Genomic DNA, 15,117 nt, shown 5'->3' with positions numbered 1-15,117 from the left:
TGATACTGACACTAAACAGCCTACAACAGGAAGAGAATCATTCCTATTGGAGCCTCCTCTATTTGAGTCTTAAAAATAACACTGCTGATCCCCCACCCCCACATCTGCGCTGGGAGGTTGGGTCTAAGCTCTCACTGTTGGCAGCACAAGCTTCCTTCCAGCCTTTCATGGCAGTGAGTCTCTGCCGCAACTTGTAAGACCACATGCAGATTTCCTGCAACTTTGTAATGAGCTTAAAATTCTCAGAAGAAAGAATTAAAGAGATCTGTGAATTATTATGTGAATGCAGAGTAGGACTGCAAATGAGGTGGCCCTGACCATCGCTAAGGGCACAGAAGAGTAGCTGAAGGCACAAGGAACACAGCCGGGGGCGGGGAGCCGTGGAGCAGCCCAGAGCACAGGGCTAGGCAGCTACGTCACTGCCCCTCCCAGAGGCGGCTACAGCTGGTTAAAAGTGCTGTGTGCAAAGTCCTAAGCCAGAGTTGCCACCCTCTGGCCAGGCCAGCTGGCCCTCGTTGGGCAACTCCTGGCAGGACCTGAGGTCTCAGCCCTCCCCTGTCTGTAAGCCGCCGAGCACGCAGCTCTGAGCTGTCTCAGAGTAACATTTTCCCGAGCTGAAATTTCTGACCCCTGCCATTGGCCTTGAACAACATGGAGGCTTTGAAATCTGAGAGCATGAGTCGCGTGGCTGTGGACTACGTGGAAGGCATCCTGCAGCCCAAGCCCACCTGTGATACCTGGGATCAGATCTGGAGCTTCCAAGCCAGGCCTGATGACCTGCTCATTTCTAGTTACCCTAAAGCAGGTAGGTGGGAGGGACAAGGGACAGGGGAGGTGGGAGGAGGGGCAGGGACAGAAGCAAGCAAGATGCAGCACTGAGGATGTTGAGAAACCCACTGGGGTTTCAGCAGAAAACCATTCAGTGGGCAGAGGGATACGGCCAACACAAATCACGGGAGCGGGATGGGGGGAACCACACAAAAAACATTAAAATGACCTACACATCTTAAGATTTAATACTTCCTGTGAAGTACATGTTGTTTACTTTCCTGTAAGAGAGTAAATCAAACAGTCTGAAACAAAGGGCCCAGACTTGTTGATTTACTTGTTACCAGGTGGGCTGCAGTTTAAATATAATCAGTTTAACAAAGTTACTGTAGAAACAGGACAAACTTGAGCTCAGCCACTGTGTGATGTAATTTGGGGGTGAGCCGGGACGAGAAGTTCTCTGCAGCTATTTGTCTGCATCTACAGTAAGACCAAGAGAGAAGGCAATAACACCCCATTCCAGCACTCTTGACTGGAAAATCCCATGGATGGAGGAGCCTGGTGGGCTGCAGTCCCTGGGGTCGCTGCGAGTCAGACAGGACTGAGCAGTTTCACTTTCAGTTTTCACTTTAATGCATTGGAGAAGGAAATGGCAACCCACTCCAGTGTTCTTGCCTGGAGAATCCCAGGGACGGCAGAGCCTAGAGGGCTGCCATCTCTGGGGTCACACAGAGTCGGACACAACTGAGCAACTTAGCAGCAGGGAAGGCCCTTACAGCAGATCCAGACTGGGCACCCCCAGCTGGTTGGGGGAGCACGCAAGCGGAGAAGGGGGTTTATGTTCTGTAAGGCTGAACTCCTAAGTCCTCCTGCTCAGGGTCCCAGACCTACTCTCTGCATCTCCACCCTCCCGGTGGTATGTTGTAAACCTGCATTCTTATTTCAATATAATCAGTTTAACAAAGTTACTGTAGAAACAGGACAAACTTGAGCTCAGCCACTGCGTCATGTAAATTTGGGGGTGAGCCAGGACGAGGAATTCTCTGCAGCTATTTGTGTGCATCTACAGTTAGACCAAGAGAGAAGGCAATAACACCCCACTCCAGCACTTTTGCCTGTAAAATCCCATGGACGGAGGAGCCTAGTTGGCTGTCGTCTCTGGAGTCACACAGAGTCGGACACGACTGAGCGACTCAGCAGCAGCAGCAGCAGCAGCACTGTTAGACCAAAACACAGTACTCAGCTCATGCCCCAACTGCACATACATTTGCTCTTTGCAAAATCAATAACTGTCAATAATTTCTGCTACATGCACTCATGGGCACACACATATACTCCACCCACCCTTTGACTTTATCTGTATTGATTTGATAAAAGGCTCTGTAGGCAGTTGGGGCCTTAGACTCATGTGTTAACTGGTTTCAAATCAGCCCTCACTTTCTGATATTACTTCTCATGAGTTTGTTCAGAATTAAAATTTTCTAAATGTGAGTTTCTGAAAGAACCACTGGTGGGGAATCACATCTCACTGCTTTATTTCACTCACAATTCTACTCTATCACCATAATTTCAGTACAATGCTTAATCTTTCATCTTTTTCCACCTACCAAAAGTGAGTATTAAAGTTTGGTTCATTTAGAGTTTTCATGAGTTAGGGGTTACAATCTAATAACAACAGAAAGAAAAGCACTTACCAGCTAATGCAGTATTTAATCAGTCATGAAAACTGCATATGCTAATAAAGGCTGTATTGATAAAAGGGAACAAGAAACAAGCTCAGATGCTGTAAAGGTTTTCACCGAGATTTTTAGCAAAATAGTATACACTCTGTGACTGAGCAGAGATATACACATTGTAGAATCACTGACCTCTGACCCCAAGGACCAGGTGACTTTAAACCTCCCCAATGTTAGCCTGTGCCTATAAATTCAGAGTTGTTGTTTAGTCGCTAAGTCATGTCTGACTCTGAAACCCCATGGACTGTAGCCCACCTTTGTCCATGGAATTCTCCAGGCAAGAATACTGGAATGGGGTGCCATTTCCTACTCCCGGGGATCCTCCCAACCCAGGGATTAAACCCACATCTTCTGCTTGGCATGGGGATTCTTTGTCACTGAGCCACCTAGGAAGCCGCCAAAATTCATAGTAAACACACAAAACTAGTACAGGTTGGATGAATAAAGCATGCACAGCTACAGGCTTTCTACTTAACTTCTGGGTTTGCTATTAAAAATGCTGTTTACCCTCGTACCCTTCCCCTTAGCCCTTCATATTTCTTTGCCTCTATTCTAATACTGCAGAATTTTCTCACCTATTGTACAAAGAAATTGCAATGTATATTTTCATGTAATTTGATTTTGGAATTCTGTCACCTTATGTAGTGAGTTCTTCCAAAATATAATTTTTTTCCAATAATTTGTCAAGTTGTTGGCTTTTATTGTATTGAATGAAGGTTATAATAATGTCAGAGAAGTGCAGTTTAGAAAAATCTCAGGTTGATTCCTTATGCAAACAAACTTAATACTTGAAAATCACACGGCCATCAGTATATATATTGGACTCTCTATGGATTCTTATATGAATCTCAAAGCATTACAGGGCTATAAATGCTTTGCTGTTTGACATATAGATTCTGTCACTGACATAGTCCACTTGGGTTTTTCTTACTGTTTGAGCATAAATATATTTCATACTATAAGTTTTCTAAAACAGTTTTCAGGAAGTGGTAAAATAAGCATGTGCAGTGTTAAAGGCAGGCCCAGGTTTCTGTGTTTGGTATAAAGTTGGGACTGGGACAGTGTCTGGCATAGAAGGGGCAGAACTTGAGACAGTACCTGATGAGACATGGTGTTTAACTGTTGAGATCATCAGTGAGAACTGGTACATCTCTGCTTTGTGGGGTTTGGAGAAATTTTTTGACAGAATGAAAGGATTCCTGCAAGTAGCCAGTCCTTTACAAACTTTGCGTGTCTTTTTTAAAGTGAAATAATTAAGGATGTAGTCAGAGTAGAGAGTGATTTTTCTAAATGTCAGCCTCTTCTTCACTCTGAAGCATTAAAAAACAAACAAAAAGCCTGTAAATGTATGATGGCTGAATGTGAAACTGTTTTGAGTCACTGCAGCCAGTTTTCTCTAAGAACTCTGCTTGTGACTTTACTTTTTTGTGTGTGTGACTTTACTTTTACAAAGACTCTGTCAGCACTGTTACCCCAAAGCACCAGTACTGCATACTTACCTGGGACTTTGAATGCCATCCCTTTTATTCTTAAATTGTCCGCGTGATGGTGGTTCGTGGCAAGATGGAGTCTGAGTTTTGCTCTCTTGTGGCTGTAATTCTCCTAGCAATCTCTTGAGTTAAAACCTGGGATTTGACTCTTCAGGGAGGAGCAAAGGACCAAGTAACTCAGGGACAACTATTCTTAAACTCTTAAGTGCCACTTTAATGCAGTTACTTTGGTGTGATTGTGTGTTTTTTAGGGCTAGATCTTGGGGAGTTGGAGAGCCAGAAATGAGCAAACCTCTTGATGCCCTTTACCACCTGGTGCCCTGACCATGCTACATATGGAAACACAAGCCTCGAGAGATGTTTTGGCTTCCTCTGTCAGAGGTGTCATCTGTGCCTTTCCCAGTGTTCATCTGACAGTGTGAATCTAAATGGCTCTACATTTGATATTAAACCACACTCAGGTGACACTAATTCTGGTGGCTTTTGTCCCAGCAATGCCTCATCATTTGTGTGAGGTGAGTCCTCTGCTTTAGGGAAAGGATTTTTCTCCCTGACCACGTGCCAACTATCAACAACACCTGTATATTCTTATGGATTGTAGAACTGTTGGCTGTTTCCTAAATTTACTCCAATTTCTTGTAAAGGCTTATCGATTTCAGTCTGGGCTCATAATGAGATGGACTATTTCCGTGGCTTTCTGGCCTCTTCTGGTGAGCTTAAAATCCAAATGAGGTTGGTTTCCATGTCATTACAAGGTAATATCTTTGTGAGGTTTTTCGACTAGTTCTGTGATCACTTGGGTGTCATAGTATCTTTAATGGCCTTCATTCTTGGTTGTGAAATTTTATATGCTCATTCACCCTCTACAAATCTGCCCATTTGGGATTGTCATGCCTGTGTATCTTTGCCCATCTGGTCTCCAGTTGGTGGAATTACCTTTTGTGTACTGCCACTTCTCAGCATCTTTGAAATTTGACCTAATGTTGCTTCATTCCAATTTTTTTTTTCCTGTAATTTGTTGATTGTATTTATATGAGAGTTCTGTTGTGATGTTTACTGTATGTAAAGCACCTGGATCATGTGATGGGTGCTCTATGAATCAATAAATGATGACTTAGAGGCTGAAAAAAAAAAAAAAAAAAAACCTAGTACAGATGACTCCAACTTCCTTTGAGTTGATAGCTAAAGAAATATTGGTCCTTTAACCCGTAATGAAGAGTTGGTGCCAGATAATATTAGAGACCAACTCGTATAGGAAATAAAACGCCACTGCTATTCAATCTCCTCCTGACATGGACGTGGTCAGACGTCTGGTTCAATAGGTCTTCAAGGCTGCAGAATAGGTAGCAGCCCCCACGCTAGTCAGGATGGGGCCCATATAAGTGACTGAAACTGCAGATGGAAGCCCTCCTCCAGGGGTAGTGTGGCGGGTGCAGCTTCTGGATCGAGCTCCGTGCTTGACCCAGATATGTGGAGTGGCTTCCACACACCTTGTACCCGGTGGGGCCACCCTCAGACCTCTGTCTCCTTCTTTTAACTCTCAGAAGGTAAATCAGTCTCAGGGTGTTGAGAATCTCAGTGGCAAAGGAGCCTAGGAAATGCACTTTCTAGCCTTCAGGAAAAACAGGACAGCGTGAACACGGAGACTAAGCCCTAATCACTCGCTCATTTAGCCAACACACAACAAAGCCTCCTGGGTACCAACCTCAGGCTGTGCACTTGGGAAACAGTCTGAAGATCACACAGGGACGACCCCACATCACAGCTGGGAGAGAAAGACTTCCACTCCACCTTTCTAAGGAACAATGCCACCAACTCTGTAGCATGACAACCCTAATGAATGGTTGTGACAGAGAAAAGAAGAACTGTCTATTTATGAATCTTATGTCCACTCCAAACTGGAGTGTTTGCCTAAAAATCCGTATTATGATAACACAAGATGTAAACAAACAAGGATGTTTTCTGAATTCCAATATACAGCAGGCTTCAATGTTCACACAGCTACTCTAACCAGCATTTGCTCATATCCTAAGAAATGCGGAAGATAATGTCTGTGCCTCCTGTTCTTACCCATGGATCAAGGAACAACGTGGATTCAGGAGATTGTGGACTTGATACAAAATGGGGGTGATGTCAAGCAAAGCCAGAGGGCACCCACACATGAGCGATTTCCCTTCATCGAGTGGACAATCCCTTCCCGAGGATTATCTGGTGAGTACATCATGGCTGCATCTGACCCCAGGTCTAGATGTACCCAGAATTTTTACTAGCCAGCAGCCCTCTCAGGCTTCCAAGGTGGTGCTGTGGTAAAGAATCCACCTGCAAATGCAGGAGACGTGAGTTCCATCCTTGGGTTGGGAAGATCCCCTAGAAAAGGAAATGGCAACCCATTGCAGTATTCTTGTCTGGAGAACTCCATAGACAGAAGAGCCTGGTGGACATGACTGAGTGACTAAGCACAGCAGCCCTTTCAGAACCCCAGGTGTTCAAACCACCATCAATGGACTTCAGGACTCTTTTTCACTGTCTGGCCATGGCTATATTTCAGACATTTTCTAATTGAGTTTCTGTTCATACAAAAGTAAGGTAAAGGAGTAAAGTTGCCGGTGGTCCAGTGGCTAAGATTCCAAGCTCTCAATGCAAGGGACCTGGGTTCAATGCCTGCTCAGGGAAACTAGAAACACAGTTAAGACCTGGTGCAGCCAAATAAATATAAATAAATATTAAAATAAATATAAATATTTTAAAAGTTTTAAAATAAAAGTAAGTTTTGATTCTCCAATTAGAAATTAAACTCATTCCACAAAGACAAGCCTAGGAAAGATAATTTTATGGTGGAAGCGTTGGAATTTTTCAGGTTCTTATTTACTTGCTTCATTGTATGGTTAAAAGCTGTTCTAGAGACTTTGCTAGTGGCCAGTGGTTAAGATGATGCTCTCACTGCAGGAAGCATGACCAATCCTGGCTGGGGAACTAGAATCCCACAAACTATGTGGCAAAAACAAAAACAGCTCTAGCCAAAACCCCCATTCTCTCATACGAAAGCCACAGAGAGTTACAGGTGGTCTGGAGTGTTCCTAATAGAGTAAAAATGGGGCAGCAAGTTTCTGAAGCAAATGGAAAAAAATAATGGAAAGTTGTTCAAAACTAATTTCACAGGCTTGAAACAAGCGAATGCAATGACCTCACCCCGGATGTTGAAGACACATCTCCCCTTCCATTTGCTGCCACCCATCTTTCCTGGAGAAAAACTGTAAGGTAGGGAGCCAAAGGAATGCAGATTTGGCCCCTTAGAAGGCTCTCAGAGTGGTCTTCAATTTCCTCTTAAAACATGTCACTTGTTAAAAACAAAACAAAAACAAAAAGTCCACTGGTCACACATCATCAACACGCAGATGGACATGAATCCTTTCCACCTCCCACTAAAGCCACAGCACAGAAACACAGCCTCAGGAATACCCACCTGTGTGGAATATGCCCACCCTCACGTCATTGCCTGCTGTTCTAATCCTGGTTTTGCTTCTCCCCTTCCTCTCTCCACTTCTAGATGATCTATGTAGCCAGGAATCCCAAGGACAGCATGGTGTCTTATTACCACTTCCACAGGATGAATAGAAACCTTCCTGCTCCAGGCTCCTGGGAAGAATACTTTGAGAGTTTTCAGGCTGGAAAGGTGAGCCCTTCGTTTCCATCCTGTCTCAAAACCCTCAAGCATTCTACAATAAAGGTGTCAGTTTCTGAGAACAGCAGGGGCTCTGCTGGCTTTTGGTTCAATTCAGCTGTTCAGTTGTATCCAACTCTTTGCAACCCCATGGACCGCAGCATGCCAGGCCTCCCTGTCCATCAACTACTTCCAGATTTTACTCAGTCTCATGCCCACTGAGTGAGTGATGCCATCCAACCATCTCATCCTCTGTCATCCCCTTCTCCTCCAGCCTTCAGTCTTTCCCAGCATCAGGGTCTTTTCCAATGAGTCAGCTCTTCGCATCAGTATTGGCCAAAGTATTGGATTTCAGCTTCAACATCCATCCTTCCAATGAATATTCAGGACTGATTTCCTTTAGCTGGCTTCACCATGAAGGAATCACAAGGGGTACCTCCTCCCTCCCTTCAGGATCCTCCTCCTGGGGCCGCGGTGGGGATGGGGGGTGTACTTGTCACTGGGTTTCTGTGACTCACGGCCCTGTTCTGGTCCCATCCTGCAGTGTGCTGGGGCTCCTGGTACGACCACGTGAAGGGCTGGTGGCAGGCCAAGGACCAGCACCGCATCCTCTATCTCTTCTACGAGGACATGAAGGAGGTGAGGACCAGGCCACCTAACAAGTCCCCATTTGACCATAAATGCTTCAGTTGCAATGTGTGCACCCCATCGGGGACCCTCAGATTGCAGTCGGGCACAGGAGATGCTGTATTTCGCTGGCTGCCCCGTCCACCCATCACAGCACACCTGGCACATCATGAGTTTCCATAGCACAGTCTCACCCGAGCTTCCTACAACTCTGGGCTGTGGGATACCTTTCCCTTACAGGCAGAGGATGGCAAACATGAGCAATGCTTTTTCTCCCCCCTTGTGGTGCGTATTTTAAAATTCCCATTAGAAGGAAAAAAGTCTCTAGTACATTTTGGTTTCTTTCCTTAGTGCTAGAGGAATGAGAGAGTTTCAAGAAACAGTTTAAGAAATTTGGTGCAGTGGGAAACACTATGGATTCTCGAACCCAAGTTCTGGCTTACTGCTTGCTGGCAATTCTTCTTTGTGAAGATGTTTGACATCTAGGAATTTTGATGTTAGAAGTCACTAGAGAGGAGATAGTAATATACACCCCAAGAGATGCTATCAGGACTGAAGGAGGTGGTGTCATGAGAGCTGATGGTAAATGGTCATCTACCCAGCACTTTTGTGACTCCACTGGGTCTGTACAGAATGACAATCTCTGTCCTTGGATTTGTAACTGAGAGCCTGATTTTGGAGGCTCTGATTTTTTGGTACATCACAGACAGAAGCAGGAAACAGGCCGCTGTGGCCAGGTCCCCTAAGCCACTGTGACGTCTGCGCTCAGCATCAGTTCAGTGCCTCCCCTGGGGGCATTTATCGGACGGGCTGGAGCAGGACATTTGGACCTGACCCTGGACATACTGCTCCGTGGAGCCTGTCCCACGCACTCCAGGTCACTGTGTTTCCAGCATCTTACTGACATGACCCAGTTCACATGTTAGAGCAAGAACAGCGTAAAGACGGCAGTTAATAGAGAACTGGAGAAGGCAACGGCACCCTACTCCAGTGTTCTTGCTTGGAGACTCCCAGGAATTCGGGAGCCTGGTGGGCTGCTGTCTGTAGGGTCGCACACAACTGTAGGGACTTAGTAGCAGCAGCAGCAGCAGTACAGAGAACAGTATGAGTACCACAACTAAATGAGTCATTTCTGAAAAGTTGAACATTTGTGAGATACAATTTTTAAAAATTTTAACTCATGGCTTATTACTGATGTCTATTATTAATTTGTTTCAATATTCTTTTAAGACTATTATTCATTGATTACATTATCTTATACCAAGTCTTTTCTTTTGACTCTGCTCGTAGAACCCAAAGCATGAAATTCAGAAGCTGGCAGAATTTATTGGAAAGAGCTTAGATGATAAACTTCTGGATATAATTCTTTACCACACTTCATTTAGCATCATGAAGCAGAACCCGATGGCAAACTACACGTCGGTTGCGAATGAACACATGAACCAGTCGATTTCTCCATTCATTAGAAAAGGTTTTCAATGTTTCCTTTTGGTCATAATCCTAAAGGAACTGTCCAATATTTCATACTCTCTGAGGAGTTTCCTTTCTATACAAAAGAAAAATAGGATTGATAATGAAGGATTCTGGGAAAAGAACAATTTAAGAAACCACAGATGAAATTAACATTCAGCCACAAGTGGAAAGTGAGATTTGGTGTCTAGGTCTAACCGCATATCCTCCTGTTCCCTCTGGAGTTCTGGCTGATAAGGTGAAAAGATACAGAATCGAGTCAGATGGAGCAAAGGATCCACTTTATAGAGAGTTCCAGGCTGTCAGAAAGGTCCATTCATTCAAAACTACTTTTCAAGTGGCTACTATGTGCCGGGCTCTGTTCTGGGTAATGTTCAGAGCAGTGAACAAAACACAGGAAAGCTCAGCGCTCGTGGAAACTATATTCTAGCCGTACACAAGAAAGCAAATGAAAAAACATGCAGGATAATAGATGACCGTATGGAGAAAAACCAGCCTGGGAAAGGAAACAGGGATTGCAACTGGAGAATTGGGGGGAATCTTCTTTTCTCAAAACGGCAGTGCAGTCCCTCCACTAGCAGGCCCTGCTTGCTCTGTTGGCACAGACCTTGCTTCGATGCTCAGGAAGGACACACAGGAGTGGCCCTCAGCCCTGCTGCTCACACAACCTTGCCATCTCCCGACCCACAAACCAGACAGGTGATCCTTCCTCCCTCCTGGAGGAGGCCCTGCTGGGCCAGCCAGAGGAATGTCTCCGGGGCAGGGGGTAGAACTCCTCATACAAGAGCAGGAGAACAGAGAACCACCCCTCCCAGGTCCCCCTCCCCTACACCCCCCGACCCCACTCCCACCACAGTACTGACTCCCTACCACGACTGTTCCAGGGGTCATCGGGGATTGGAAGAACTACTTCACCGTGGCCCAGAACGAGAGATTTGATGATGATTACAGGAAGAACATGGCTGACACCACTCTAACTCTCCACTTTCGATTCTCGTAAGGAAGAAAAAGCACCAGATTTAATTGGTATAAAGTTGATTACCCTGACCCCATGATATTGAATTCAGGTGGAGGGACCAGTGCTTCTTGTGTCTGCTTTTGTTCACCCTAAAAAAAGATGGAGCTAACAGAGGTTGGGGCCAGGTGGAAGGCGGAGACTTACAACCCTGGCATCCTTGCTAATGATCATGATGCGTCAGTTTTCTGCAGACCACACGCGTGTGAACATGTTAAATATGCTCTGATCATCACATAAGAATATACTCAAGTTTTCAGATTCAGTGTTGGTTTAAGCAAATTTATAAAAATAGCACTAAAATGTGTCAATAGTTACTATTTCTTGCAGGTGACTGTTTTCCCCTGAAACGTTCTCATTCACTCCAGGCTTCTTCCTTCAGTGCCTCCACCCCCGTCCCTCACCTCTGCCTCTGCATTTCCCTGGACTCCCCTCCCACTCCCTGCCAACCCCTCCCAGACTTGCACCTTGACCCACCTCCCTCTAGCCCCTCCTCAACTGTGTTCTAATCCATCAGCAACACCTGTCAGTGTGTGTTTCCAGGATGCCTTACCTCTGCAGACACCCTTCTGGTTCAGAAGCCTCTCCCTTGCCTATGAGCTACAAAACTTGTTTCTCTGTTCATCATACATCTGCCAACCTTCTTTTCCCACAACAAGACTCATTACATTTCTTTTTAGCTCAGAATCTTTCGATGATTCTGAATGTTTGCTGCCTACAAGGTACATCCCAAGCATTTTTAGCCATCAATTCAAAGGCAGCTACATGGGTGACTTACCTTATGACATAGGTGACTTACCTTCCAAACCGCCTGCCAGGTGGATTTCATGCTGCCAAACCCCCTCCTAACTCCAGCAGAGAACCACCTCGCTGGGTCCAAGCGCGTCTTGCAGGCTCCTCCCCACCCCAACTGGTTTACTGTCATCCCACCTTCTCCAGACGTTTCCTTTCCTTTCTCCCCACCAGTTTAAAACTTAAATAGCAAGTTCACTAACCAGCACAGGCCTCCCATCTTCCTGCCAATACTGCAAACTGAAGGACCATCTGCTCTTTGGAAGTCTTTCACACATAACATAATTCTTATGTGGTTAAGATTAAAGTGTGTCATTAAATATCTTATAGGTCTGTATTGTCTCCTTTGTGCTTATTTAAATTTTCATTTGCTCATTTTTTCCCAAGACAAGGACCTTGCTAAATACTTCAATGCACACCAAACGGCAAGAACTGAGAACTAAGTAACTAAAATACTCTGTCAGTCAAGGAAATCTAAAAAGCCGACTTCTTATATTTTAAGTAGTCTTATACCAGTTATCTTCTAGAGCTTACTGTGTTAGCCACTAGCTGCATGTAGTAACTTAAATTACTTAAAATTTGAAAAGACACCTGTACCCCAATGTTCATAGCAGCACCATTTACAATAGCCAAGACATAGAAACCTAAATGTCCATTGACAGATGAATGGATAAATAAGATTTGGCGTGCGGTTGTGTGTGTGTGTGTGTGTGTGTGTGTGTGTGTGTGTGTGTGTGTGATGGAATATTACTCAGGCATAAAAAATGTGATCTTGTTATTTGTGACAACATGGATGGACCTAGAAGATTTTAGACTAAGTAAGTGAAATAATCAAAGACAAAAACCACATTGTTTCACTTACATGTGGAATCTAAAAAACAGAAACAGACTCACGGGTACAGACTGTAATATACAGCATAGAGAATATAGTCAATAATATTGCAATAATTTTATAAGGTAACAGATGGTTACTAGACTTATTGTGGTGATCAATCCTCAATGTATATAAATGTCAAATCACTGTACAGAACACCTGGAATTAATACAATATTGTAGGTCAACTATACTTCAATTAAAGAAATAAACAAAATCTGGTCATTTTCAGCTTATAACCTTGGGTTTACATAAATAAATTGTATTGTTTTCAAAAGAATTACATTTTTAAATGTTTAGACTATTACACTGAAATATTTAAATGAAAATAATAAACTGTCACACACATTTTAAAAAAATTAAAAATAAATTTACAAGTTGAATATGTAGAGGCAGAAAGCAAAACTGCGGCTACTGGGGACTGGAGGTGGGGTGGGGGATATAGGAATATTCGTCAAAGGGCATAAAGCTACAGTTACGTAGGACAAGTAATCTAGAGATCTGGCGTCCAGCATGATGACTATAGTTAATAAGACTGTACTGGGAACTCCCTGGTGGTCCAGTAGTTAAGACTCCATGTTTTGCTGCTGTCAGTCTGGGTTCGATCCCTGGTTGGGGAATTAACATCCAGCATCCCTCACTGCACAGCCACAAAAAAAGTACTGAAAACTGGAAATTGCTAAGAGAGTACATTTCAGATACTCTCATCATACATATAAATACGTGAAGACGTTAATTAGCTGCAGTAGTAATCACTCTGCTGTGTGTACATATATCAAACCATCATGTATACTTTATAAATAAAGTAAGTGAAAGTCGCTCAGTCATCTCTGACTGTTTGCGACCCCATGGACTATAGCCCAACATGCTCCTCTGTCTAAGGAATTCTCCAGGCAAGAATACTGGAGTGGGTTGCCATTTCCTACTCCAGGGGATCTTCCCGACCCAGTTGTCGAACTCAGGTGTCCTGCATTGCAGGCAGATTCTTTACCATCTGGGCCACCAGGGAAGCCCTGTACACCATAAAGATACACAATTAAATATATACAATTATTGTTAGTAAAACTTTTAAATGAAAATGAAACAGGTTCGATGCACAATACTGGATGCTTTGGCTGGTGCACTGGGATGACCCAGAGGGATGGTATGGGGAGGGAGGAGGGAGGAGGGTTCAGGATGGGGAACACATGTATACCTGTGGCAGATTCATTTTGATATATGGCAAAATCAATACAATATTGTAAAGTTAAATAAAATAAAATTTAAAAAATAAAGAAAGAAAATGAAACAGATCCTGTTATGTAACATTGCATTACTTTCTCCATAACTCATACCTCTGTTAAATTAACGGTTTCCATGCTTATCATCTGTCTCTACCACTAGTCCAGTAAGGAGACCTTTTTTGTCTTAGTTACAGTTGCACTTCCCCCAGCAGAGAACTAGGTGCACAGAAGATGCTCTGTTACTGTGCGGACTGAATAAGCCAGTACAAAGCATCAGCCTGCACCCCCAACACACACACGCACAGGCACACGCACACTTTCACTGTTCCTGTTCTAGCCCAACCCAAGTCTGCAACAACTAACTAGGACTACAGGATGACCTCCTTGGTCTCTGAGCCAGTGGGAAGCACCATGCTGACCTCCTTGCCCCCTCTACTGGCCAATCTAGCACATGGCTGTTTTGACCTGCTATCCTCGCCCAGAGGAACCACCCTGCCCAGGGACCCTGGTGTCTGCAATCCTCCCTTGTGCTTGAATTACCTGTGCCCAGTTTCTTTGCCAGTTATCTGGAAATAGGCAGAGAGGGACCAACTGTACCTAACAGACCCTGGCCTGGATCACCTGACTCCTCTGTGTCCAAGGTTTCCTGTGTATGTGCTAAGTTGCTTCAGTCATGTCTGACTCCTTGCGACCCCATGGACTGTAGCCTGCCAGGCTCCTCTGTCCGTGGGATTCTCTAAGTGAGAATATTGGAGTGGGTTGCCATGCCCTCCTCCATGGGATCTTCCTGACCCAGGGATTGAACCCACATCTCCTTTGTCTCCTGCATTGGCAGGCGGATCCTTTACCACTAGTGCCACCCAGGAAGTCTCAGGCTTCAGATGATGCTTAAAAAAACAAACAAACAAACAAACACCATATTCTCAAGTAGCAGGAGAAGGTCCTGAGGCCACTGCTTTTCTGACACATTAGAGATGAATCCACCTAAACACACACCAGTCCCCTTATTCTGAACCCCACCCAAATTCAATCCTATAATAATAGATCATCTGAAATGAGGAGACCTAAAACTCAACCTGCAATGGGTAAAGAAATGAGACTATAGCTGTGGTTTCTTAAAGTTCTTTCAGCTGGACAAATGTCTCTTGTGTCTGGTTTATTTCATGTGAATGGAAACAAGAAGTCTTTAAGGCCTGTGAACAACGCACTCTGAGATATGTGTAGAATTCGATGGGTTAAAGATAATTACCTAAGGGATAGTCGTATACTCCTGAGATTCTAATATGATTTTTCAGTCTTCACAGAGGGCCATGAGTAAAATTCCGAAACCAAGCAAACGTTGCTTGCTTCGAAAAAGTAATAGCATCTGAATCAGGGGAGGAGAGAGAAGATGGGAGAAGTGAGGGGACCAGAGAGTGGACAGGAAAGGGGACAGGAGAAGGACAGGAATGGGGACAGGAGA

At 44.3% G+C, this 15,117-nt stretch overlaps 1 pseudogene; it reads left to right on the top strand.

Moving 5' to 3' along the window:
• Positions 1-416: 416 nt before the first annotated feature.
• LOC139176041 (sulfotransferase 1C4-like) lies at positions 417-11,892 on the top strand (annotated as a pseudogene).
• The last annotated feature ends 3,225 nt before the right edge of the window (positions 11,893-15,117 follow it).

Source organism: Bos indicus, chromosome 11 (genome assembly GCF_029378745.1).
Source record: "Bos indicus isolate NIAB-ARS_2022 breed Sahiwal x Tharparkar chromosome 11, NIAB-ARS_B.indTharparkar_mat_pri_1.0, whole genome shotgun sequence".
In the NCBI taxonomy this organism is placed as follows: domain Eukaryota; kingdom Metazoa; phylum Chordata; class Mammalia; order Artiodactyla; family Bovidae; genus Bos; species Bos indicus.
The sequence above is the reverse complement of the archived record's forward strand: the minus strand, read 5'-3'. Positions and strand labels throughout refer to the sequence as shown.